The following is a 25,103-nucleotide window of genomic DNA, read 5'->3' as shown; positions in this document are numbered from 1 at the left end:
AAGTTTGGTTGATGCAACCAACATAAAGGATATTCTAAAGACTGGTCTTAACAAAGACCAACTTAGCAGTTAGGGCCAGTCTCGGAAAATACCAGTTGGTGCAACCCCTCCAGCAGAGCAGGAGGGATTCCAACATGGCCCATACAGTGGAATAACAATTCAATGGCAAAAGGTGCAGATCATGTTGTCATAGTTAAATAATGAATCTATTTTTAAAGAAAATGTAAGTTTGGGATGTTCGGGTAGTGCAGCGGTCTATTTCGTTGCCTACCAACACAGGGATCGCTGGATCACATCCCTGTGTTACCTCCGGCTTGGTCGGTCATCTCTACAGACACAGCTGGCCATGTCTGCAGGTGGGAAGCCAGACGTGGGTATGTGTCTTGGTCGCTGCAGTAGCGCCTCTTCTGGTCGGTCAGGGCACCTGTTTGGGGGGGAGGGGGATTTGGGGGGGAATAGCATGATCCTCCAACGCACTACGTCTCCCTGGCGAAACTCCTCACTGTCAGGCGAAAAGAAGCGGCTGGCGACTTCAAATGTATTGGAGGAGGCAGCGACCAGGACAGCTCGGAAGAGTGGCGTAATTGGCCAGGTACAATTGGGGAGAAAAATGGGGGGGGGGGTAAGTTTATCAATAAACTCATTACATACATTATACGGAAAATAAAATACTGACTTCATAGAGTAGCCTATATTTTCAGGTAATGCTGTCTCTTACATAGCTTTAAAGCCTCTTCATTAATAATGCAGAATTACCATGGCTAATGGGTACAAACCCAACATATCACCATGCAAAATAAATGAAAACCAAATTGGACACCAGACCAGCTCTGCTTCTTTCACAAGTTGTCCATGAAAGGAAAGAAATAATCAAAGGCAAATTTGGACCTGGGATCACCTCCTAGCCTAACAGCAGCAGCCATTTCTGGGACTGTTCTGATTTAGTCTTTGTGACTTAGGAGTCCCCTCAACTACTCCAAACATTTTGCAGATTTATGAACTAGTTTTAGAGCTAAAATGCTTCATGAATTACTCTTAGCAAAAAAATGTCCAGTTCGGATCTGCTTTTAGCCTTAAAGATGTTACATGCATATGGTCCCTGGCGTTTCTCCAATTGCTAAGCTTGTGATTCACAGCCAGCCTATGAGTAATGAGCAATGTATTACGTCTAATGTTTCACAGCAATTTTGCAAGACTGTTATCAACACTCATTTATCTTCAATCGGTATGTTTCAGACTCTGGGCAGCTGCTCATTAGCATCTGCAGCAAGGGCACTATTTCCTGTTATTAGAGAAACCACTTGGAGGAGGGCGGGACACCCACGGGGCATCAAAAACATGGCTCACCCCAGCAGGACACTGGGGGATCTTCAAAGAGGCAGTGCAATGTTATTGGATGGATAAAATAGCTTGGGCATCAGTACTAATATTTGTTACATAGTTACATGTATTCATTATTATTTCCAATAAGCCAGGTCATCTCACTTCATTTAAAAGGAAAGTTTTAGTTTCAGTAGGGTCCTGGATAAGCAAGCAGTGTGAATCTCAAGCAAAAAACCCCCAAAAAACAAGTAGTAAATAAAACAATAAAAAACAGTTTTTCTGAGTGAAAATACCCCAGTAAAATCACTATACAGCAACATATTACAAAGCAATTAAATACATTTCTATGCCTGATAAGTTCTCGTTTATGTGAAAATATCTAAACATCTTTATTATTGAGGTAAACAAGAGAAGAATGTATATGTCACTACTGTGGTCTATTGTCGCGGGGGAGGGGGGGGGTTGAGTCCTAGGTTCAACCAAGTGAGCTGCACAAGACCACAACAACTCTCTGGTCACTGACAACAGGGAGCACAAGAGGTTAGAGGAGTGTAAAAACCCTTCAACAAAACCAGGTTTCAAACCAGACCAATGCAGTGGCTCCTTTCACACCTACCACCACACAGCCAGCACACTTAATTCCACATTGTGTTATCTCCAATCACTTCATCTTGGTTGAATCTTGGGTACTACCATATAGCTTGTCATGGAGTTGGTAAGTAACAGACTGAGTGTCTGCATTGCAGCCTGTGGGATTTAGACAAGGATCAGACACTGTTTGACTGCCGGCGTAACTATTTAGCTCTTGTTTCCCTAAATAAATCGTCTGTGGGGGGAAGGCAAAACCCAGATACCAAAACAGAGGGCTTTCAGTTAAGCTGAAAGAAAACATGCCTTAGTTGGAAGAGCTAATCTGTGCTGAAGTGTCATTCAAAAGATGAACACCTGCTCTTCCCAAATGATAGTGGTAGAGGGCATCTCATCATCATTTGCAATATCATGACCCTGATGAATAAATATGCTACCTTTATCTGAGCGAGGATATGTGTTGACCAATATTGAGGTGAAAATAACCATGTGAGCATTTGAATCTGTATGTTAACAAATTGTGTAAACACAGTTTAGAATCCTGAAGAATCTAAAGTAAGATGATGGGATACTGGTTGTATCACTTCACCTTCTGCCAGTTTGATTTTGTCTTCTCAACCTGAAGAGTCCTATCTTGGTTGATTTAAAATGCTGTAACAAAACCCATTTGCCCAGATAAATAATATATTACCCAATATCCAGTAAGGGCAAGATTTATAACTTGAAGGTCCAGGGAAGAAGAGAAATGCCAGATAATTAAATCGTTGCCAGCTTCCTGAGTCCAGTGCTTTGGTTCACCATGCTAAATGGTAAATACAAAGAGCAAAATCAGATCTTTGCCCTCTGGCAAGAGATAAAAAAACACACTAAAAGAAGGCCACGCAATGTAACCGATGCAAAGCCCTGCTGTTATAGAGTCCAAGCAAGTAAGGACTTCGTGAATTTATGCAGATTTAGGCTGTGTGTCCAATTAAGTAAGCATGTCAATTTTAAGACATGTGGAAGAAAATATGGTATCTGTAGACCTTTAATGTCTTTATCGTAGAAAGATTGAACAAAAAGAAAATCCTTTTCTTATGAACATTTAGGAATTGGAGATGGGTTATTATTGAATCAGTGATTTACTGTGACTAAAAGAATGAAAAGTTTGACCAGACTTGAACAAGATATGCCAATCAAATATTGCACAAACCTGCCACCATCCTGTGTTCATGTGTGCGCATGTGTGTGTGTGTGTGTGTGTGTGTGTGTGTGTGTGTGTGTGTGTGTGTGTGTGTGTCCATGCGTGTGTGTGCGTTGTGACTTGCATAATAATGGCTGATCAAAGGTCAAGTGAGGAGGAGTGCGAGTGACAACATGACAACATCTTATATAATTATCTATATACTAAATAGGGTCACGAGTCCAGGCATGCAGGGAAGAACAGTCATGCAGCCTGACACATTGACGTTCTATTCAACAATCACCAGGACAAAGTAACAACGACTTTCAGCAATGCCAAGTTTGCACTTGTTGACAAATTACAGTGCTAAAACCTGTATTTATGGCAATGTCTCCACGTCTGCAGTAAATCTGGGCAGTTTATATTGCAACTTATTGCTCATAGGTTTCTATTTATGTCTGTTACAGCAACTACACAGCCTCACCAATGTCAAAACTATCAAATGCTAGCACAAAGATTGCTTCTAGTTGATAGGTAATATTATCTTAATCATATTGTGATGTAAAGGCAACAAATTTGTCACCTTGAGGTGAGAGGTGCATCTGTTTTTCTTCTCATTTACAGTTCATAACTGTCCTCAGAACTGGACAAGAACAAAAAAAGGTAAATAGTCCCTTTCTAAATCTTATGTTTTAACAGAATCACAAAGGCTAAATGGCCACTCGAGAGCAATTACATAAATCAAATTCAACAAGTTCACACAACATCAAATGCGGTGCTTGCATCTCATCAAGGTCGGTAAAAAAAAAAAAAAAAAAAAACAAGCACGAAGATGGTGTAATTTCAGAGTAACAAATCACATCCATTCATCCATTCATGCATTATCCAAACTGCTGAGCCTGCTCTCAGGGTCGTGGGGGTGCTGGAGCCTATCCCAGTAGTCATTGGGCGGTAGGCGGGGAGACACCCTGGACAGGCCGCCAGGCCATCACTGGGCCGACACAACCTCCTCCTCTGGGTGCTCCCCACAAATCACATATCCTTTAAAAATCATTGAATGTTCAAGGTAATTGTCCAGCGACATTATTGCAGACAATATTTATTAGCAGCTTTCAACTCGGAGTTTTTCAATGATAGTCACAATCAAAAGGAAGAAGGCCTTCTTCAAGTTTTGAAGTGACTTGTTCACATCTTGTCAGTGTGAACCTGATAACTGTGACCAGTCAGTGATGAACTATGACCCCCGTAAGGAGTGTGGGCTGAAACAACACAATCACTCATTGTTCATCACAGCTACATTAGCTGAGGACTTTGGGGGAAAAGACACACCATATAAACTTCAAGACACAATTATATCAGGGTAAACATTGGCAACTTCCCCTGGATTCACTGGGGCAGTCTATTTGTTGGTGAGGATCTGAGGATAATGGACCCACTAAACTTTGATGAACTTTTAAAGAACACACAAGAGTGTGGATGCCAAGCCCCAAATGGCTGTTGTCATCTCTCTTTCTGCTGCCTAGTTTCCTCCAATCACAGGGACAAAAAGAAAACATGAGTCTGCAGCGGAGGAAATGCTTCAGCAGTTTCCCTAGCAGACGTTGCCGTCTTCTAGAAATGAATCAGATGAGAGACCAAGAAACCAAGTCTCTCCAAGAGGCATTTGGTGGACAAAGGCTTAATCCATCAAGTGAGAAAAAGAAGATCCTTAAACTCCTTATAGTGGGTTACAATGATCTTAGTATTAGTTAAGAGGGTAGATGGACTAAAGAGGATTTTTATGCCCTTAGATTTTTTAACCATTTGTGGGAAAGAATCGGTTTCTCTCAACTTTGGGGAACGTGTTCACATTACATGGTGCTAGCGTGATGGTCAGATACCAGATAGATTTAAGTAGCTTAAAAACAACAATAACAACAGGAAGAGCACCCAGAGAGTGCAAACTACCACCAAGGTTGAACAGCTCCCCTGCAGTGACATATCATACCCATACCCAAAGACATTTTCAGAAAAAAATAGAAAATAAAATAAAATAAATGGGTTACACTTTATTTTAGGGGGTCGGAGGGGGTCGGACATTACCTAGTAATTTCCTAGTAATAAGGTGGTAATTATCATGTAATTTATTAGAAATAAGGTTGAAATTACCTTGTAATTTGGGTTAGGGTTAGCTGTAAAATTACCTGTAAAAACTACCACCTTATTACTAGGAAATTACAAGGTAATTTCAACCTTATTTCTAAGAAATTATGTGATAATTACCACCTTATTACTAGGAAATTTCTGACCCCCTAAAATAAAGTGTTACCAATAAATGTGCAGGCTAACAGAAAGTTTTGACATGGCAGCTACAGTGGTTTCAAATAGCATTATGAATTGAATTGTCACATTATCTGTCCTCTCCACACCAGGAGATTTAAGAAATCCTGCCAATGATTTCAATGGGGGTTTCTTTTCATTAAGAAAAGTTAAAACATTTCAAAGAGCATCCATAATTTCACCTACAAAATTCAACTATTTCTCCATCAGCTGCTCACAAAGTTTTGTTGAAATCCAGCCTACCATTCTCCAGATGTCTCGCTGACCAGAAAAACATAAACAAGGATAAAAACATATTCTTCTTGGCAGAGGTAGTATGAATCCTTTAATAGGATAATTCATTGATAATTCATTATATTTTCTGGGAGCCACCATTGACCCTCACACTCTTCACTGCTTATTGCTTTTACTGTTGTTGATCTGGCAATTTAAGCTCGGGGGTTGACAATATTCAACTGAGTATTACGAGGGAAAATGTAAATTGATTCACTGATAAAATAATAATAGTGTCTGCATGAAGAGGAGAAAATGGGAAATTGCAGAAAAGGTCCGATATCTCTTTCTGCCCCTATCCAAGAAATCATACTTTTTCAAAGCAATTGTGCAGCAAACATTAGCCCATCTATGAAAAATAAGACCGTCAAGTGCACCATCTCGTTTATACTATTTACACCAGAGGAATATGAAGTGCTGATTGTATCAGTAATAACATATATATATATATATATATATTCAGGTTCTAATTATCTGTTTAATATAGAAAATGGCCAGCTTAACATGCCATATCAATTTATATAAAATCTTTGTGTGCCTACAGCATATACTAACACTGCCCTGGATAACAGCCATAAAAGCTCTGAGCAGCCAAATCGCTCAACACACGCATGCTGAGGAAGGTAGATGCTGAGATGTCCCATGTGGTGTGCAAGTTACATCATCCAAAAAAAAAAAAAACGATAATATTGCCGTTCGTAATGAGTGTGTTTCATCATAGAATTTTGTTTTTTCTTGGGACTGAGCATCATAGTCTACAGTATAAAGAGACTGAAAATCTCTTAATATGTATTATTGAACATTCCTCTAAATTGGATTATCGGAAAAGAAAAATGAGCAGACTCAGGTTTGGACTCCTGCCCTATGACATGGCAAATTTAATTTGCAAATTATTAAAAGCAGGTGATGGAAATGGTCCCTTATTTTCATTGAATTTCTAAATCAATGGTTGAGCTGCAATACAGACTGCAATCCTCCCTTTAGCATTTTTAGTGTTTGCAGGAATTTTGCAACTGTATCAAAATCAACATAGCATGTCAGACATACTAGATCTAATTGTTCCAATAATTGTGCATGATAATTGCATGGTGAAACAACAAATCAAAAACAAATTGAATTTTTCATTAAAAATGCTCATTTGAATCACAGCTTCAATAAAAGAGATGGGCTGGGAAACACCCAAAAATCTACTCCGGTATTTTCACAATGTGTGTCTGGTGTGTGGTGTGTGTCTGTGTGAGAGTTTATAAACGGCCAAACTAAAGCACTTGGGGCCTTGATTCTTTTTGGAGGTTATTGGGGATGATCAGGGGCACCTATAAAAAATAGCAGAAAATTAAAATTATGCATAATTAATTATGCATAAATATGCAAAACACGCATTTTTCTAAAAATGGCTAAAAACCACTTTTCTTGGCATTTCAGATGATTCTGAGCATCTTTCATTTTTTCACTTATATAAAAAAAATTCTGGGACAGATGTTCTGGCATTATGCAAAATATGCATTTTTGCAAAAATGCACTTATGATCCTCATTTTTTTGGAGGTGGTAAGTATTGTTCCAGAGAGGACCAGAAAAATAGCAGAACATTAAAATAATTATGCATAATTATGCAAAATATGCATTTTCTAAAAATGGCTAAAAACCACTTTTCTCGGCATTTCAGATGATTCTGAGCATTTGGGGGAGGGAATTGGAGTGGGGGTAAACCACTTTTCTCGGCATTTCAGATGATTCTGAGCATTTGGGGGGAGGAAGTTGGAGTGGGGGGGGTTAGGGGCAGGGGGAAGGCGGTTAGCTGGCAGGATGAAGAGGAGGGAGATTTAGACGGGTGGATAACCAAACCGCTACATTGTAGCGGGGTTCTTCTAGTCGACTCCCGTATTTTCACCATGTGTGTCTAGCAGAACATTAAAATTATGCATAATATGCGGAATATGCATAAAATATGTGGAATCCCTCAGAATCCTGAGCAGTTCAACAAGATGGCGGGCTCTGGCTACATCACGCCTCGGCTCTTTCCGCCGTTCGCACAAACCTCGCGTTCTTAACGGGTTGCTGGATGGCGGTCGGAGACAGCGAGCAGCGTTGGAAATAGAACGCGTCCGTGAAATAAGCCACAACGTCAGAGTCGCATTTGCATGGGTCGAACACGGGCGTATATGGCGGCTGTCACGTGAAGTGAACTTATTAAAGTTTTCTGTTTTAGAATGTAAATCAGCGCGTGCGGGCGGTTCGGGTTTTGGCGGGTCTGACGAACAATAAAGTCGTCCGCTGTTGCGCGCGTGAAAGTGTCCGAGTGTCTTATCTGATGAATCACATTTAAAGGCCCAAACATACTTGGGCGGAGCGTACGCGGAGCGGACTCCATGAGAATGTCCGCAGTCATTTGGGCTTCCATAGTCGAGCGTTGTAGTTTCCTGTAAGACTGTCCGTGAAACACTACATTACCCACAATGCTTGCGTGTTGTTTACAGTCTTCAGTCATGGCGTCCGACACTGACGACGACGAAGACATGCTCATGCCTGCTGGCTCTACAAGAAAAACTGAAGAGACGGTGGTATGTATCCTCTCTGTGATGTGTCGTACAGGTGTGGGTACGTTCGCACCTTCTACTCATATATTTTCGGAATGTGTGTGTGTGTGTGTGGTGTTAGTGTGTGTGTTAGTTAGTGTAGATAGCGGGACCGAAAACTAAAGCATTTATGATCCTAATTCTTTTTGGAGCCGGTAGGTATTGTCTCAGAGAGTAAGGGAAAAATCCCAGAAAATTAAAATTATGCATAATTTTGCATAAATATGAAAAATATGCATTTTTCTAAAAATGGCTAAAAACCACTTCTCGGCATTTCAGATGATTCTGAGCATTTGGGGGGAGGGAGTTGGAGTGGGGGGGGCAGGGGGAAGGCGGTTAGCTGGCAGGATGAAGAGGAAGGAGAATTAGACGGGTGGATAGCTAATAAACGTCATGATCACCGCAACTTGGTTGCGGGTCACTTACTAGTCTCAACATAATTCCACTAGACTGCTGGTGCAGTGGGTATGTGCAGGCAAGGAGTAAAAACCCATCACGTAACAGTTCTGTACACCCATCCCACAGTCCCCTATCCAGACTGTGAACTATTCCCCTAATACACACACAGATGCACACAAAGGCCGTTACACGCTGGGGGCATTTTTTATGCGATTAATTTGCTCGTCAATATATGTTTTGAACTGTTTTTGTCACGAGTACTTTCACACAGAACGCGGATATTACGCGGCGAAAAAGCGATACAACTTATTTTTTTTGAAACGAGGTCAATTTTTCTGAGCTCCCGCGCTGCGAATAAAGGCATCAACCAATCACATTGCGTGCAGCGTCACATCACAACTCTTCCAGTCAGTTACTGCAATGTAAATTATGATGGATTAATGCAGGAAAATAGTTTATGAGGAGGAACTAGTTTTTGGATGGATGACTTCTTTTAGTGGGGCACTGCCCCACCTGCCCATATGAACGGGTCGTGCCTGCTTGACCTGAACTCTTCCAGTGTGGGTCTGTAGACCTACTGAAAATAATTATTTACACTCATCCTCATGGTCCAAGGTCCCAACTTTGTTTTTCAACTGGCAATGAACCAAACCTAACCTTGTGCTTTGTATTGTTGTTAGCCTGTTAATATATTAGCAAATATTTAGCTGCCCCCACTGTCTATCAACCGTCTGTAATAAAGACAAAGTGCTCCCACGGTGGGAACAGGGCATGGTGACAGAGGCTGGAGAACATCACACTGCAACAGCACCAGTGTGGCTGATGAAATGACCTGAGAGGACAAGTCATGACAGCAGATTACAGTATCAGTGTCCTGTAGAACCAATGCCTCAAAAGGCAGGCCAATGATCAATATCATGGAAACCTTTACAGTCAGGCCAGCTGAGGCCACCAGCACTAGTAAAAAGCCAGCAAGTGGAAAGGCATACAGACAGAAGAGAGTTCACCTCGGGCCAATAAATCTAATGGGGGAGTAAATAAACCCTCTGTCGAAAACAACAAAGTCAGAAGTGGAATTCAGCTTTTATGTATAGTCCACTTCATGAAACAACCAGATAAAGTACAGACTACCACCATTTAAGCATTTCGACACTGCAGTCTGAAAAAATAATTTAAAAAAAAAAGCACTTTCAGTGAGGTCATGCTTTGAAACCATGCTTATTCTAAATACACAATAATGAAAGCAGTTATATAGTTGCATGTATGTGTCCTGAGGTTCAGCCCATCTTCATTACAACAGGGGAGTGTGGACAGCCCACTTTTGCTTAACAATCAAAAGACGTAAATGGACCCTTAACAAATTAAAATTATCATTGTAATAATAATAATTATTATTATTCAATTTATGTCATCATATATTCCCAGGTGCTGCACAGCGGCTGCCCACTTCTCTAGCTACACAACTAGGATTGGTTAAATGCAGAGAAGAATTTCCCCATGGGGATTAATAAAGTATATCAAATTAAAAAAAAATCTTCTACAAGAATACATTAAAACTGGGACATGAATTGACAAAATTACATCAAACACAGTGAAATCACCCAAATCACATAAGCCCCTTCTGACAATGTGAAATCATGCTCATCAGTGTGACAGTTCAAACTGAATAATGTGGGTCAGAGGTGATTAACAAAAAAAAAAAAAAAAAAAAAAACCGGGAGTGGGCTAGGTTGCTGCTTACTTATAGACTCTCCATACTGAGACTGAGGCTGATTTGATGCCAAAGGCTGTTGATTTGATGGTGCAGGGCCAATGCCCAGTAATGCAATCTGGACTTGGTTAGAAGTTTTGGGTGACTAACTGAGCTCAGATGGTCATTGGTTTTAGGTATATATAGAATTTTTTTACCACTCAAGGGAGGAAGAGATAACACCTGCTGTGGCACCAAACCATTTATATTTTCAGCATTAGATTACATAGTCCTCTCTTAAAAAAGGAGATGATTGCTGAATAGTTCGAATAATGGCCTGTGCTTGGATAGACTTTAAAAAAGGAGTAAAAAGAGCAGGAACCATTTCGCAACTGTGTCAGAGACTCTTTTTTTTTTTATTCCATCTGCCTCTGGATTAAGGACTTTCTGTCTGAGCACCCACAGAGGGTCAGAGTAGCCCCCCCCCCCACATCTCCTCAGCCCTCAGCCTCAGCACTGGCTCCCCACAGGGCTGTGTGCCGAGCCCCCTACTCTACACCCTGTACATACTCGACTGCACCCCCGCTCACTCCAGCAACACCATCATCAAGTGTGCAGACGACACTACGGTGGTGGGGCTCATCTCTGGGGGGGATGAGTCTGCATACCGGACGAGGTGGAGCGGCTGTCTGTGTGGTGCATGGAAAATAACCTGATCCTCAACACCTCCAAGAAAAAGGAGCTGATTATAGACTACAGGAGGAACAAAACGGACAGTCATCCCCTTTTCATTGGCGGGGACTGTGTGGAGAGTGTCTCGGACTTCTGGTTTCTGGGCATACACATAGAAGAGGGCTTGACCTGGAGCGTTAACACCACAGTGCTGGTTAGGAAGGCACAGCAGAGGCTCTACTTCATGAGCATCCTCAGGAAGAACCACCTTACCACCTCACTGCTTGTGTCCTTCTACCGCTGCTCCATAGAGAGCATACTGACCTATTGCATCTGTGTCTGGTTTGCTAGCTGCACAGTAGCAGAGAGGAAAGCACTCCAGAGGGTCATCACCACTGCCCAGAAGATTATTGGATGCCCACTCCCCTCCCTGGAAGACATACAGTTCCCACTGTCTCAAAAAAGCCCATGGCATCCTCAAAGACCCATCCCACCCAGGACACCATCTGTTTGAACTGCTGCCCTCAGGCAGATGTTATAGGACAATAAGAGCTCAGACAAACAGACTAAAGAACAGCTTCTATCCCCAAGCCATAACCGCACTAAATGCTGCTAAGTCTTGATTCCTGACTTTTTGTGCAATATGTTGGTGTCCAGTAGAATGTAGAAATTAATTTGTGTGTGTGTTTTATGTTTTTAATTCTTTTTATACTGATCTTTGCACTGAGAAGAACTGCACTTTCAAATGTCATTGTACTTGTACAATGACAAAGTTCTATTCTATTCTATTCTATTCTGGAGACAATATTTCTCCTTGTTGCAAGATGGAGCCATCTTGGGTACTTTGAAGACAAGTATGATTGAAACAACTCACACCTGTCGACTTTTTTAGTTCTACAAGCTCACTAAATTAGTGCCTATTCAGGCAGGTGGAATTTGGTGGGGATATCTTAAACAACCAGCTAGAACACAGTTTTCTTCAACATGCCTGGGCATCTTGATAGAAGGACGACATCCTCAGAGAACAATTGTCTTTATTTTGTTCACAGCACAAACTCACTTCAATTTTCTCTTCATCAAGACAAGGAGAAAAGTAGAGAGGGCTTGAACAAACACCCACATCCAGATCAGGAAAACCTGTAGACTGGAGAGGGAAGACACATCCAGCATGTAGAGAACATCCAGTCTACATGTGGAGGGTTAACCAAGCCCAAACACTGCCGCATACTACCGCTGGGCGACAGAAAATATTATTGTCAGAATAACCAAGGGGAATTTTATGTGATCTCTGCTCACAATAATACCGTTTACAAATTCAACTGAGGTTCATCACATTGAATTATTTGGTTAAGTAGAATATCAAACTAGTTTTCAAATAATACTCCCTCGGATAGATTATCATTATAATTTAATTAGTCAACTGACAACCTTCAAATGTAATCTTGAGATAATACATTGATAAATTATAATATTGCCCAGAGCTAATATTAACTTTTGACAAAAAACAGTATTCTGATATATGGAATCCTGTCAGGTCAACATAAAGAGCCCTTTTTCACATGGGTATCAGTCACATAGCCATTACATTTGTATCCACCATTGTATTTGTTTCAGTACGTTGTGAAAAGGTAGGTAACGAAGCATTAATCTTTAATTATGCCTTTAAAAGGCATAATCCCCGATTGATGCATGCAGCGGCCATCTGCCCCACTTCTGTTATTGTTTTGGTCAGACTTTGTAAATACTGTTCGTTTTATTACTCACAAATGAAGAAACCAGCCAATGCCGCCATCACTTTCAGTTCCTTGTGGGTCTTCACTTGTCGCCATTTCTCAAACAAATTCACAATTTTGACCTGAGGCTGAGGGCGACATATGTCAGCTTTCTTGTTGTCAGCAGAGCGCTTAATGTTGTTGCAGTTCTCGACAAAGCCATTGTCGCACATGCCATTAGGAAATTTACCTTTAAAGACTATGCCACACTGTGTCCTACAAGGACAGCATCTGTTTACATTACCCATCCTCTGGAGCTAGATATGGTCTGCGATTTTTGGTTATCATAATATATGAAATGAAAGCCACTTTATTTGACATTGTGTTCTTACAATGAAATGTGTTCTCTGCATTTAACACATCCTATTGTATAGGAGCAGTGGGCAGCTGCAGTGCCTGGGGGCCAACTCCAGTTCTTCTTTCCATTGCCTTGCTCAGAGGCACAGACAGGAGTATTAACCCTAACATGCATGTCTTTTGATGGTGGGAGGAAACCAGAGCACCCGGGGGAACCCACGCAGACATGGGGAGAACATGCAAACTCCACACAGAAAGGACCTGGGACAGCCTGGGGATTCAAACCCAGGACATTCTTGCTGTGAGACAACACTGCTAACCACTGGGCCACCATTATAATTGTCTGTTCATTAAAGGCTGCATTACTGAAAGGCAACAATTTTCTGAAATTATTAGACTATTTCAGCTGAGTGAAATAAACTTCGAATGCCTCTACCCGATTGATCATAATATCCACATTACTAATGATCATTTTTCAACATTTTCTTACGTGCAGATATCTCATGAGAGTGCCAATAGTCATACTCAAAGTATTGTCACATTATTGATATTGAGGTATTCAGTCAAACATATTGGGATATTTGATTTGTGCAATATTACCCAGGCCTACCAAACACTTCCTACACATCATCTCTGCCTGGTACAGCATGAGCTTTACAATGCCTGACAGGAAGTGAAGAGACGCCAGCAGCACAAGAGCCATGAGCCCACAGATCCCCCAGAGGAGACCCTGGCTGCAAAGAAGGCCAAAGACGTGGATGTTTAAAAAGGGAAGACCTGAGCTGATTTACAGTTGCCAAGCCACCCATGCAACTCTCCCAACCGTGTACAACCTACACATTATACTGTTAAGTGTGCAGGTGTCAGCTGGCAAAAAAATGCTCTATTCCCAGTTAAATCCACCCTGATAATTCTCACAAAAGTAAAAAACAAAAAAACAAACAAACAAAAGAATATGGTGCTCAATAGCAGTGCTATGTATGATCAAAACAAGCTAAAACTTTGGCTATACTTGGGTCATAAAATGGGTAAGCAAAGTTAGAAATGAATCAGGTGTAACTGTATTTTTCCTGTTGCTTTTTACTCACATTGTAAAATCACGGCAGTCAGATACCATTCTGAATTGAGACAATGGATATAACAAGCGGTTTCTATGTTCCTAGAGGGATCATGTATGATCAGAGAGTACAAGCTAAAACAACAGATAAAGTAGAAGCCTGGGAAACGGGGTAGAATGTGTGTTATTCTTCCTCTGTTAAGCCAAATGTATTATGTCATGTGTTGCTAGCTGTATAATTAGCCAAAAGCATGGCAAAACTCTTCAAAAAAAAAATGGCACGACCCCCTTGCTATGCTGCACCTCATTTTATACCGTCCAAGTTTCTCCTGTATCGAGGCTTAAAAAAAGGACCAAAAGCAGACACCTCTTGTACATCCTTTCCCTTTAATGATTTAAGTGCATCAGGGAGGTTTCTCTTTTTCTGGCAACTTAACATCCCAGCATCCGTAACGTTTTCATGCAATATTTTCAGTATTTTATGTGAAGAGTCTCACACCTTAATCTGAATGCCAGTTTGGAGGCACTGAGCAAAAACACAATGACAGGCTGCGTGAATTCAGAACCTGAATGCAAGCACATTTTGGATGAGAAAGAAATGGCTCAGCAGCCTTAGAGCTCAGCAGAAGATTTAAGAATGGAAAATGGATTTCATTTTGCAATGCTAACATAATGGTAAATTATAAACATTGAAAGAGGTTCAGCTAACCTGGCATAGCTAACTTTAACGTTGTTAAAACAGCTATCAGTCTGTACTAAAAGCCTTACTGTACTAAAAGGCATTATTATATATCATTTGGCTCATGGTCTATAGTGAGCTATCGAAGAAAAGAGTTCAAGCCAAAGCAGAGTTGAAACATGCTTGGAGTTCAGCTAGAGAAATCATCATAACACAACTGAATTAATCTGTCAGAGCTACAAAAATAAATTCTCTTTCCATCATTTACAACACAGTTATTTGCATTTGGCTTCCATAATAACACCTTAATTAGGTTATAGTCTTCTTTAAATCCAGCTGTGTAGTCTGCTTTATTCAAGATATAGACTGATGCAAAGTGAGGTGAGCACACCAAAGCAATCAGACTGACTTTGGCTGCTGCCTTATTTTAGGGAAGTCATTCCTGCATCTTTTAGAAATTTATTGAAGGCTTCATGGCTGACTGTCAATCAACTACCAAGTAATTGGCATGGGTGGATTTTCTGTCGGCAAGTGATGACACCTGGGCTGGATGAGAGAGATGAGTAAAGTAGTTAGAGTTGATTGGCTGATCAACCAAATCCTGTCATTACAACACAACTAGAGCAAAATCTTAACAACCTTTAAAAGAAGAGTTCGGTTTCTAGTTGCTGGTTTTAAAACTCTCTAAAATAAAAGGGGAGAACTAAACTTCTACATCAGGCTATCTTAGCATGACAGGAATTTGCAATAACATACGCTGATGAGCCAAAACATTATGACCACTTGCCTAATATTCTGTTGGTCCTCCGTGTGCTGCCAAAACAGTGCCAACCCGCTGAGGCATGGACTCTACAAGACCCCTGATAGTGTCCTGTGGTATCTGGCACAAAAACATTAACAGAAGATCCTTCAAGTTCTGTAAATTGTGAGGTGGAGCCGCCGTGGATTGGGATTGTCAGTCCAGCTCATCCCACATATGCTCAATTGGAATGAGATCTGGAGAATTTGGAGGTGAGGACAACACCTTGAATACTTCATCATGTTCCTCAAACCATCCCCAAACAATGTGTGCAGTGTGGCAGGGCAAATTATTCTGCTGAAAGGCGCCACTGCCATCAGGGTATACCATTGCCATGAAGGGATGTACCTGGCCTGCAACGATGTCTAGGTAGGTGGCCCATGTCAAACTGACATCCACATGAACGGCTGGACTCAGGATTTCCCAGCAGAACATTGCACAGAGCATCACACTGCCTCCACCAGCCTCCCGTCTTCCTACAGTGCATCCTGGTGCCATCACTTCCTCAGGTAAAAGGCACACATGTACATGGGCCATCCACATGATCTAAAAGAAAACAGGACTCATTGGACCAGGTGACCTTCCACTGCTCCAAGGTCCAGCTCTGATACTTGTGTGCCCATTGAAGGCACTTTTGATGGTGGACAGGGGTCATGATGGGAACTCTGACTAGTCTGTGGCTACATAGCCCCATATGTAGCAGGGTGTGATGCACTGTGTGTTGTGGCACATTTTTTCCATAACCATCATTAAAACTGTGTTGGTTCGGACCAGACAGGATAGCATTTGTTGCCATCATGCATTGATGAGCCTTGGGCACTCAACACCTTGTCGTTGGTTTGTGGTTTGTCCCTCCTCAGACCACTGTTGGTAGTACTCAGCACTGCTGACTGGGAGCACCCCACAAGCCTTGCTGTTTCAGAGATGCTCTGACCCAGTCATCTGGCTATAACAATGTGGCCCTTGTCAAAGTCGCTCAGGTCTTTACTCCTGCCCATTTCTCCTGCATCCAACACGTTGACTATGAGAACTGACTGTTTGCTTACCATCTAGTCTACCCAGACCTTGACATGTGCCCTTGTCTAGAGATGATCAACATTATTCGTTTCTTCTGTGAGTGGTCACAATATTTTGGCTCATCTGTGTATATTGTCGGTTCAAGCATCTAATTGTCCATTCAACTATCTACTCAAAAAAAAAAAGGACTGTAAATTTGGGAGTGAAACAGAATTATAGACTTTACTTTGGGGTATTGAGGGAAGTCAACTGCTGATACTAACTATATTCAAAAGCCCCTTTTGTTAATATGTAAAATAATCTCAAAATAATTAATTCAGGAATGTGTCAGGGTAACAGATTAGCACCATCCAGTCTACTGGAGTTCTCCAGTATTCTCTGAATACTTCAAAGGTGTAAACCAGCTTCAGTATAACTTCTACCTTTCCCAAAAGGCAAGACCCTACAGTATTTCATCAAACAAATTGAATATTTACATGGGCAGCATCTGTCAAAGTAACTGCAGCAATATGTTATGAAGTTTGAATTCAATCCCTACATACCTTAACATTTATAAACCTACCGGGGAGAAAAAAAAGCATCTGAAGCATCTCCCTTCTTTCTTGTTTCTCTTCACAAGATGCCCTAAGCCAAACTAGAAATGTCATTAATAACTTTAACATCATCTTGTTATACCTCAATTTCCCCCTAAAATTTCCAAACTGCTTTCGCACTTTCTAAAACAATGTTCCCCACCATCTCCTGCTAGGGCTCCAGGGAATCACAAAACAATGGCTAAGGACATTGGGTCAGGACCTCTCCTGACCTTGTCCGCCTGTCTGGTAGAGTAGAGAAAGTAAGTCTTGGGTTGTCTTTTAATCACAGGTGCAGCCAATCCTGTGGGCTGGAAAGGAAACAGCTGACAAAGGCATTTATGGCATGCATAGACACAGTGAGGGCCATTGTTGCACCGTGCGGATGAATGGGCTCTATCGTTGTCTTTTAGTTTAGATGCCTCAATTCAGTCCAAATGTGTTTTCAAAGAAAAAAGTGGGCAAACCATTTGGTTGTATCAGGATGCCATCTGCACATTGAAACCAGGGTTGCTGACATCACACAGAGTCCTGTCCTCTACGACAGGTGACCACCGTTTGCGGCCAGCTGGGTTAGCAGTAGAGCCACACGAGCAAGTTTCGCCTCTGTGAACACAGCTCACTAGGTTTAAAGGAACCTCGTTCCCTGATCATGTCACTCTTCTTCTCCTTTTCTCTTATAAAGGGTGTGAACAGGAGTATATAAAAGCAGAGAGATCATAATCTGCCATTTGAAATGAATGAAATATTTACATCCAAAAGAAAGATTAAATAACCTGAAATACTACATCCCTCCTCTGAAGAGAAAAAAAACCCCTCAGTTTGAATATCAAAACCCTCTAATTTCACTAAGAATGGGACAGAGAACAGGCTTGTTCTCTAAAGGAGGCGGCATTTTGTCAGAAGGGAGCCCAGCTAGGACATATAAACCATCAACCTTGTCCAGATCCTTCACTTTAAACAGAGCTCAACCCAAATAACAAAGAATGCCTTTACTGTCCTTTGACAAATGATTGATTACTAACAATTAGTATTTCCAATACTAATTGTTAGTAATCAATCAATATGACAGTCTGAACAGCTAGGGCTAGGCAACAATTCAAAATCATCGTTTATTTTATTTCAATGGTATTGTATCAGAATGAAATTTGGACAGACATATCATAATACACAATTGTCTAAATTAATGATAGTGAGAATCTATTAGCTAAATTTATTCAAAATGAGGCTGGAAATATTAGCGGTAGTACTAGTTTTAGTTTGATATTATACTTTATAGTACAAAACAGTTCAACGGGGAGAAGCTCAGTTGGATTTCTAAATATTTCTAAATATGACATATGTGAGCAAATATCATATTTATTTCAAGTTAAATCCCTTGCGATTATCATAATATTTTCTATATTGCCCAGCACTACCTGCTGCTGATCTTCTGCTTTCCTTCCTTTCTATTTCTTAAGTCTAAGCATCTCTCTAATGCACAACCCAATTCAATGGACCCTTGCATGCCTGATGTCATATCAGCTATCTAAGTATTTAGCCTCATTCATTAGGCATCAGAAAATAAAAAAATAAAAAAGTGTAACAAACAAAGAGAACGTATCTTCCATTTGGGACAAAATAACTACACTGATTGTTTTCTGAGATATGATATTAGATGCGATATTCCTAATGTGTCTGTGCCATAGTGGTTGAGACCTCCCCAGGAGCTTTGTCCTCTTGTAACAGATCCAGGGGTGTGGACTGGAAGCTGGCGACTCATATTACTCATCACAAGTAGATACAAAAGGAGGGGTGTCAGGTGTCTTTACTAAGAGTGGATGTAGAAGATGGGCATGGAGTGGAGGGAGGTGCAACACAACCTAGTTCCCACAGGATAGACATGGCCATAATAACAGCCACATATTTTTCAGTTAGCCCTATGTCCCACATATGCTTGACGATAATGCAGTGCCTATCAAGGTATAGATGTCTAATGTGCCTTTAGAGGGGTCTCATCATGGACACAGCAGCACAGACTGCAGCTTTCTTCTGGGATAAAGTGACAAGTGAAATCTAGCCTATTTTAGGAAGAATGAACGTTCTTCTCTGAGTTAACTAATGCCCCTCAGGAGGAGTTATATAAGGAAGATGGCGTTGATATTTTTAGATAACAATATGTTGAACCACACACAAAAAAATATGGAACACAAAATCAACTTCGATCTCAAACCAATCTTGGGAGTCTGTCTTCGCTCATGCACGAACTCCAGGTAACAATCCTTATCGGTAGCAACAAAATAAATTCTCACTGGAAATATGCTTTGGTAGGTGCCACTGTGTTAGCCTCTTCCCACCCCCCCCCCCTAGACTCTGTGTGTGTGTGTGTGTGTGTGTGTGTGTGTGTGTGTGTGTGTGTGTGTGTGTGTGTGTGTGTGTGTGTGTGTGTGTGTGTGTGTGTGTGTGTGTGTGTGTGTGAGACAGAAGAGTGGACAAATGGTAAAAGGATTATTGTTGTGGACACAGGTGCATTCCACTGAATTCCTCTTGCTTTTGGCTCACCGGATCTCTTCCTCTGAGAAGAGCCTAAATGGCTCCAGGTCCCTCTTTTATAAAGGGTGCATTTTTTAGCATTTCTCATCTTTAATTCTCTCAAATTAAGACGTCCCCATCAAGGGATCAAGTGCTTAAAACAGGCACTATGTCAATGCAGAAAAAAAAATCTACGACTTTATAAGTAAACTCAATCTTTTCTATATACTGTGGTACTTTGTCTTTCTTTAGAATTTCACCCATTTTAAAGTATTTCGAGAAGGTGTCTGATGTTTTCCAGATAAACTGAAAATGTCCACATCTACAAAAACATCTATATGAAGTCCCTTAAATGAAATCTGAGTGGTCGGAATGAAAAATAAATATATATTCTCTAACACGGTGCAAAATAAAGACTAAAAACTCCAATATCTGTGCAGAACAGAGAAACTTATCCAAGCCAAAGTCAGGTTTAAAAAAAAAGAAAAAAAAGGCTTATGCTCAATAATACAGGTAAGAAAATCAAACAAAGTAGAATCAGTTCATCTGGATACAACGTTTATTGAGAGATACATTTCATCACACCTAAGCGACATCTTCTGTCTTAACTAACTGCAGATATCCCGACCATTATAAGCAATACAGTGGCATGACGAGCAAAACCAACGACCAGTTTCACGTGCAAATTACTGTGACCATTAACTAGAGTTTCAATGGCAATGTGTACTGGTCACAGAAGATTTGGGAATGTTCGCAATCGCCATCTTATAATGATGTGATTGTAAAACATTCCCAAATCCTCTGTGAATAGTACCCATGGCCATTGAAACTCTAATTAATAGTTACGGTAAATCGCATTTGAAACTGGTCGTTGGTTTTGGTCGTTATGCCACTGTATCGTCTATAAGAGTGGGGAAACCTGCAGTCAGTTGAGACTAAAGATGTCAAGTTGATGAGTGATGAAACGTATCTGTCATTAAACGTTGTGTCTAAATTAATCGATTCACCTTTCTTTGATTAGGCTTAAGGTGGAAAATATATTTTGGTCTGAAAACCTTGTATTACATGTTGGAGCCCAATTGATAATAACGACAGGACTTGAATAAACCTTTTAAATTGTCAAATGACATGGTAAGGGCTTACTATGGGCCCACTCCTTTTATGATAAAGGTGCTCTGGAATGAGCGTTGGTGTATTGGATGTATTCAGGGGTTGGACAGTGTGAGAGAGGAGGCAGGGGGGACAGTTTGTTGGTCAGATGGGATGATCCTTTCTAAAATGTGTGATAGTGGCTCTAGTGCCCTTCAATAAGACACTGAGAAACTGATGTGGCCGAACCTATTTTACCTACATTCAACCTTCAAGGCAGGCTAATTTGTTACTGGTACCTCAAGATATTCGTTTTGATGGACATTTTGCAGTACCTTACTTGGGCATATGGCATGAATTGTAGATCATAAAATTGTACAGCCTGGCCTAACTATACCAAAAAATCAGTTTTCTTCAAAAAAAAACATGAAGATCCAGTATAATCTACACCATCATGGGCGTGTCCGTTGTCTTACTACATCAGTTTTCAAGAGCGTCATGCACGTGAGACCAGGGGAACGAAGGGGTGCTGGATTTTACACAACACCTCTACAGATTAATGATCAACTAACTGATCCAGGAAAAGGAGTAAACTAAATGATTAAGAACTGTTGAACGACAGAGAACATTTCAGTTTACTACCCAGGCACTCAATGTAATTTGTAATTACGTGTGTATTTTTCTTTTGTAAAAATATGAAAAGAACGAACATCTTGCAAACCAATCCACACGACTCTTAAAACTTTAACATCTCGAAAACGAAAACACACCTGTCTGGAGGCTTCCACTTTTATTCCTGTCGGCGTTTTCCAGTAAAAGTAGGTTTTTCTTCTTCTTCTTCTGAACCGTCTCCCGGGCAAAATGTGTTCAAGTAGCAAACGGGACCGGTCTGCGTTGAAAGTGCTGAGGTAGTAAACTCAGCAAATGTTGACATATAGTCCCAAAAGAAACGGGGAACAGGAGGATAGGGGGGGGACAGTTTATCCACAGCACGGAGAAGACGGGACAGGATCGATTAGAGTCCGGTTCAATTCTGGAGACTTGTGAGGAGATATCTACTTGTCTTTTTCGTTTTTTTCTCCGCTTTTTCTTTCGCTTTTTTTTAACTCTGTAATCGGGGTTCACATCCTCTTTATCAGCCTCCTGGTAAAAGCATGCCTTATTCTTTCTGAGCCGGACAAACACCGGGCGAGCGATTCAATCCAATGATTTAATGGGAGGAGTTAAAACCTGTTCGCCTGCCCCCTTTTTCTCATCCGGTCGGATAGCGTCACCAAGCTGCCGGGGGCGCGATGACGAAACGAAGAGATTCCGCACGAACCTCTCTCCGGAGGACCATTGGGGCTAAATAAGCGTTGCAAGAGACTTGTACACACAGTCATTTTTTACCTCTACATACCATAACATGGCTGATTTTAAGACGGCCAAAATCAACGCGTTCAAAATACCCCAGTTAACACAGGAATATTGACCCCCTTTAGACGGCCAAAATGCACACGTCGAAATTGAACGTTGACAAAACAGTGCTTTTATAGTCTATTCCTTTGGATGGCAGCAGAGCGCCTGCCATAACACTTTCAGGTAGCCTATGTGGTTGAAGAATTTGTAGTTACCAAAGCCTCCGACAAAATATTCCTTTGTATTTTAGTTGTGAAGGTTGACCTGTTGTGTTAAATTAAACCAGCTAGCCAATCTTGGCTGATCTAGTTTTAATTCCAAATGAGCCTACTGCTGTAGCCTAGTGTTTCTGAATTTCAGGTGAAGCTCAAAACTTTGTAAACCATTATGCTAAAACAATGTTAAGGATATTTATTATTGTTTGGTTGTACTATAGTAGCCAAAGCTACGAACATTTCTTTACAAAACTTCACAGCATAAGGTAAAACATCCATCCATCCATTATCCAAACCGCTTGTACTGCTCTCAGGGTCGCGGGGATGCTGGAGCCTATCCCAGCAGTCATTGGGTGGCAGGTGGGGAGACACCCTGGACAGGCCTTCTGGCCATCACAGGGCTTAGGTAAGACACTTACCACCATAATAACAAATACCGCCATACGAGATAATTTCCTCCATCATATAAAACAGCTACCACTATCATAGGCCTATAACTTCCTCCATAATATATATTGAAAAAAAATACCATGATTGTTGGCCTGTAAAACAACTACCAACATTATAGTCTATTATATTTTTAGGTGACCTGTGGTCATTCACAATATTTGGGCCCACTTTAACCTTTTTTCTCACTTTTGTACAGGCTATCGTTTTTCATTGCATCGTTCATTGTACTGGTGTGTTACATTAGGTCTACTTTAAATGTTCACATTATTGTATAACCAATTAAAGTCTGTGTTATATCCACCATTTTCAAACATGTATTTCCTTTCCAATCGAGTAATTGTTGTGATGACGGTAGCCACTGTATGCTATTTGTTTACACAATAAATGGAACATGACCAAAAATTTTGAGAAATGGATAGTGTTTTGGACTGGAACTTTTAATTTTGTCTCTGAACCAGGGGGTTACTTGAAGCAGCGTTTCATCATTAAAATCTCATCGTGAGTATTTTTGACACCAAGCTATCATTATCTTCGGAGTTTTCCTCGCTCATGAGGTAGCGTTGTTTTAGAAAATTGGATTCTGAAAGTTTGTTTTGGCTTGTTTTATTCTGTTCAGATTATAATCTGATAGGCTCCAACTCACCTAAATGACATTGTGGAGCCGGACAACTGAATCATGACACAATTTAAGTATCCTGATGGTGTAAGAAAAAGGAGAAGGTTTCCGATGTCACAACCAATACAGTACTTGATATGCATCCCCCGAATTAATAAAGGAGTGATACAACTTTCTGGCTAATAATTTGTTTTTTTTAAGAACCTGTTTGCCTTTGCTGGTTCTGAGGACATAGCCTCTGAAGTGTTCTCATTTCTTCGACTACTCTTCACAGCACACCTGAAGGTTGCCTTTATGATCATGGAATAAGCAGTTCCTCAACCCTCTGTGTCCTGTGGATGTGCAGAGACGAAATAGAGGTCAGCACATTATGTTTAAGCCATTTTGTATTTGGATTATTTAGTTTTTGTTGAAATATAACATTCTCCTTTTCATTTTAGGAACATTTTTTTTCCTGTTCCAATTAACCATTGGCACCATCATCCATTTCCTCTGCCCATTTGCTACCAAATGTCATCATACAGCATCCTGCCACAGCGACACCACTCAACACCAGCCAAAACTCCACTGCCAGGTCTCTCCGGCCACTGCCAGGTCTCTCCGGAGACTGTACAGGACTCTTTGGCTCCACCTGTCCCAAGGTCTCTGAAGTAATACTTGGGGTAGTATTGGTCGAGGATCAATGACCACACCGGGTTATAGAACTCAGGTTTAATCGTGGCTCAGTAGGCAGACGTAATAACCATACATGGTAGTGGTGTAGCCATAATAACAGTCCGGGTAGTACATAACACCTAGTGTAGTTCCAGTGGATATACATGGCATTATATTACTACATCCCCCCTGTTTAATTTTCAATTTTTACAGTATCAAAATACTCTAGAACATTCCAATGTGGTACAATCATTGATCAGCATTGTACAGTCATTACACAGAGGTTGCCTTCTCTTTTTTTTTTTTTTTAGACAACACACTCAGAATTGTCCATCTCAAAAAACAATAAACATATTCAGAGCCCTCCTTTTGTGTGTGATTGTCTCTACTCATAGTCCTTGTAGTGAGCTGGTTTGGAAACAGCTCTTCCATATCTTGTGCGTACTGTCTTGTGTGTTTCACAGGTTTGGCTGAAAGAAGTTCCAGCTGCATGAGTGTCCCGTTGAGGTTCTGTGAAGCGGGTTCTTGCGCTCCTCAGTGCATGGGGGTGGTGAATTTCCCGCAGGTGGCTCCTGCCACGTCTGAGTTTGTTCCCATTTGATGTTTGCACATTGTAGCTCCTTGGCTCATCGCACTTTTGTACGACGGTGGCTGGATACCAAGTCCCTTTTTCCTTGTTTAGGACAGATACGTGCTGTCCGGGACCGAGTGGAGGTAGTTCTCTGCTGCTGCTGCGGTCATGATGTTCCTTCATGTTTGCTGTTCTCTGCTCCAGGTGGAGTCGGTTTTCCTCCTTGCCTGGGTCCCCTCGACTCGGCAGCAGGGTGGTGACTGGCCTTCCGAAGATCAGTTCTGCTGGTGATGGTAGTTTACTGTCGATGGGTGTTGCTCTGACCTGTAGTAAGGCCACTTGTATGTTACCTCCTTGTCTCATGGTTTTCTTCACAATGGATTTGATGTGTCGCACATGCCTC

The 25,103-nt window shown here is 41.1% G+C and overlaps 1 protein-coding gene across 2 annotated transcripts in view; it reads right to left on the bottom strand.

The window, feature by feature from the left end:
* gdpd5b (glycerophosphodiester phosphodiesterase domain containing 5b) overlaps window positions 1-21,945 on the bottom strand; it is an 81,366-nt gene extending 59,421 nt beyond the window's left edge. For both annotated transcript variants that reach the window (XR_008810517.1, XM_056283435.1), the window contains exon 1: window positions 21,567-21,945. The gene's annotated coding sequence lies outside the window, so the exon portion shown is untranslated. The remainder of the gene's footprint in view (window positions 1-21,566) is intronic.
* Window positions 21,946-25,103: the final 3,158 nt, after the last annotated feature.

This window comes from Lampris incognitus, chromosome 7 (assembly GCF_029633865.1).
Source record: "Lampris incognitus isolate fLamInc1 chromosome 7, fLamInc1.hap2, whole genome shotgun sequence".
Classification (NCBI taxonomy): domain Eukaryota; kingdom Metazoa; phylum Chordata; class Actinopteri; order Lampriformes; family Lampridae; genus Lampris; species Lampris incognitus.
Note: the sequence above shows the minus strand (reverse complement) of the source record. Positions and strands in the feature narration are given on the sequence as shown.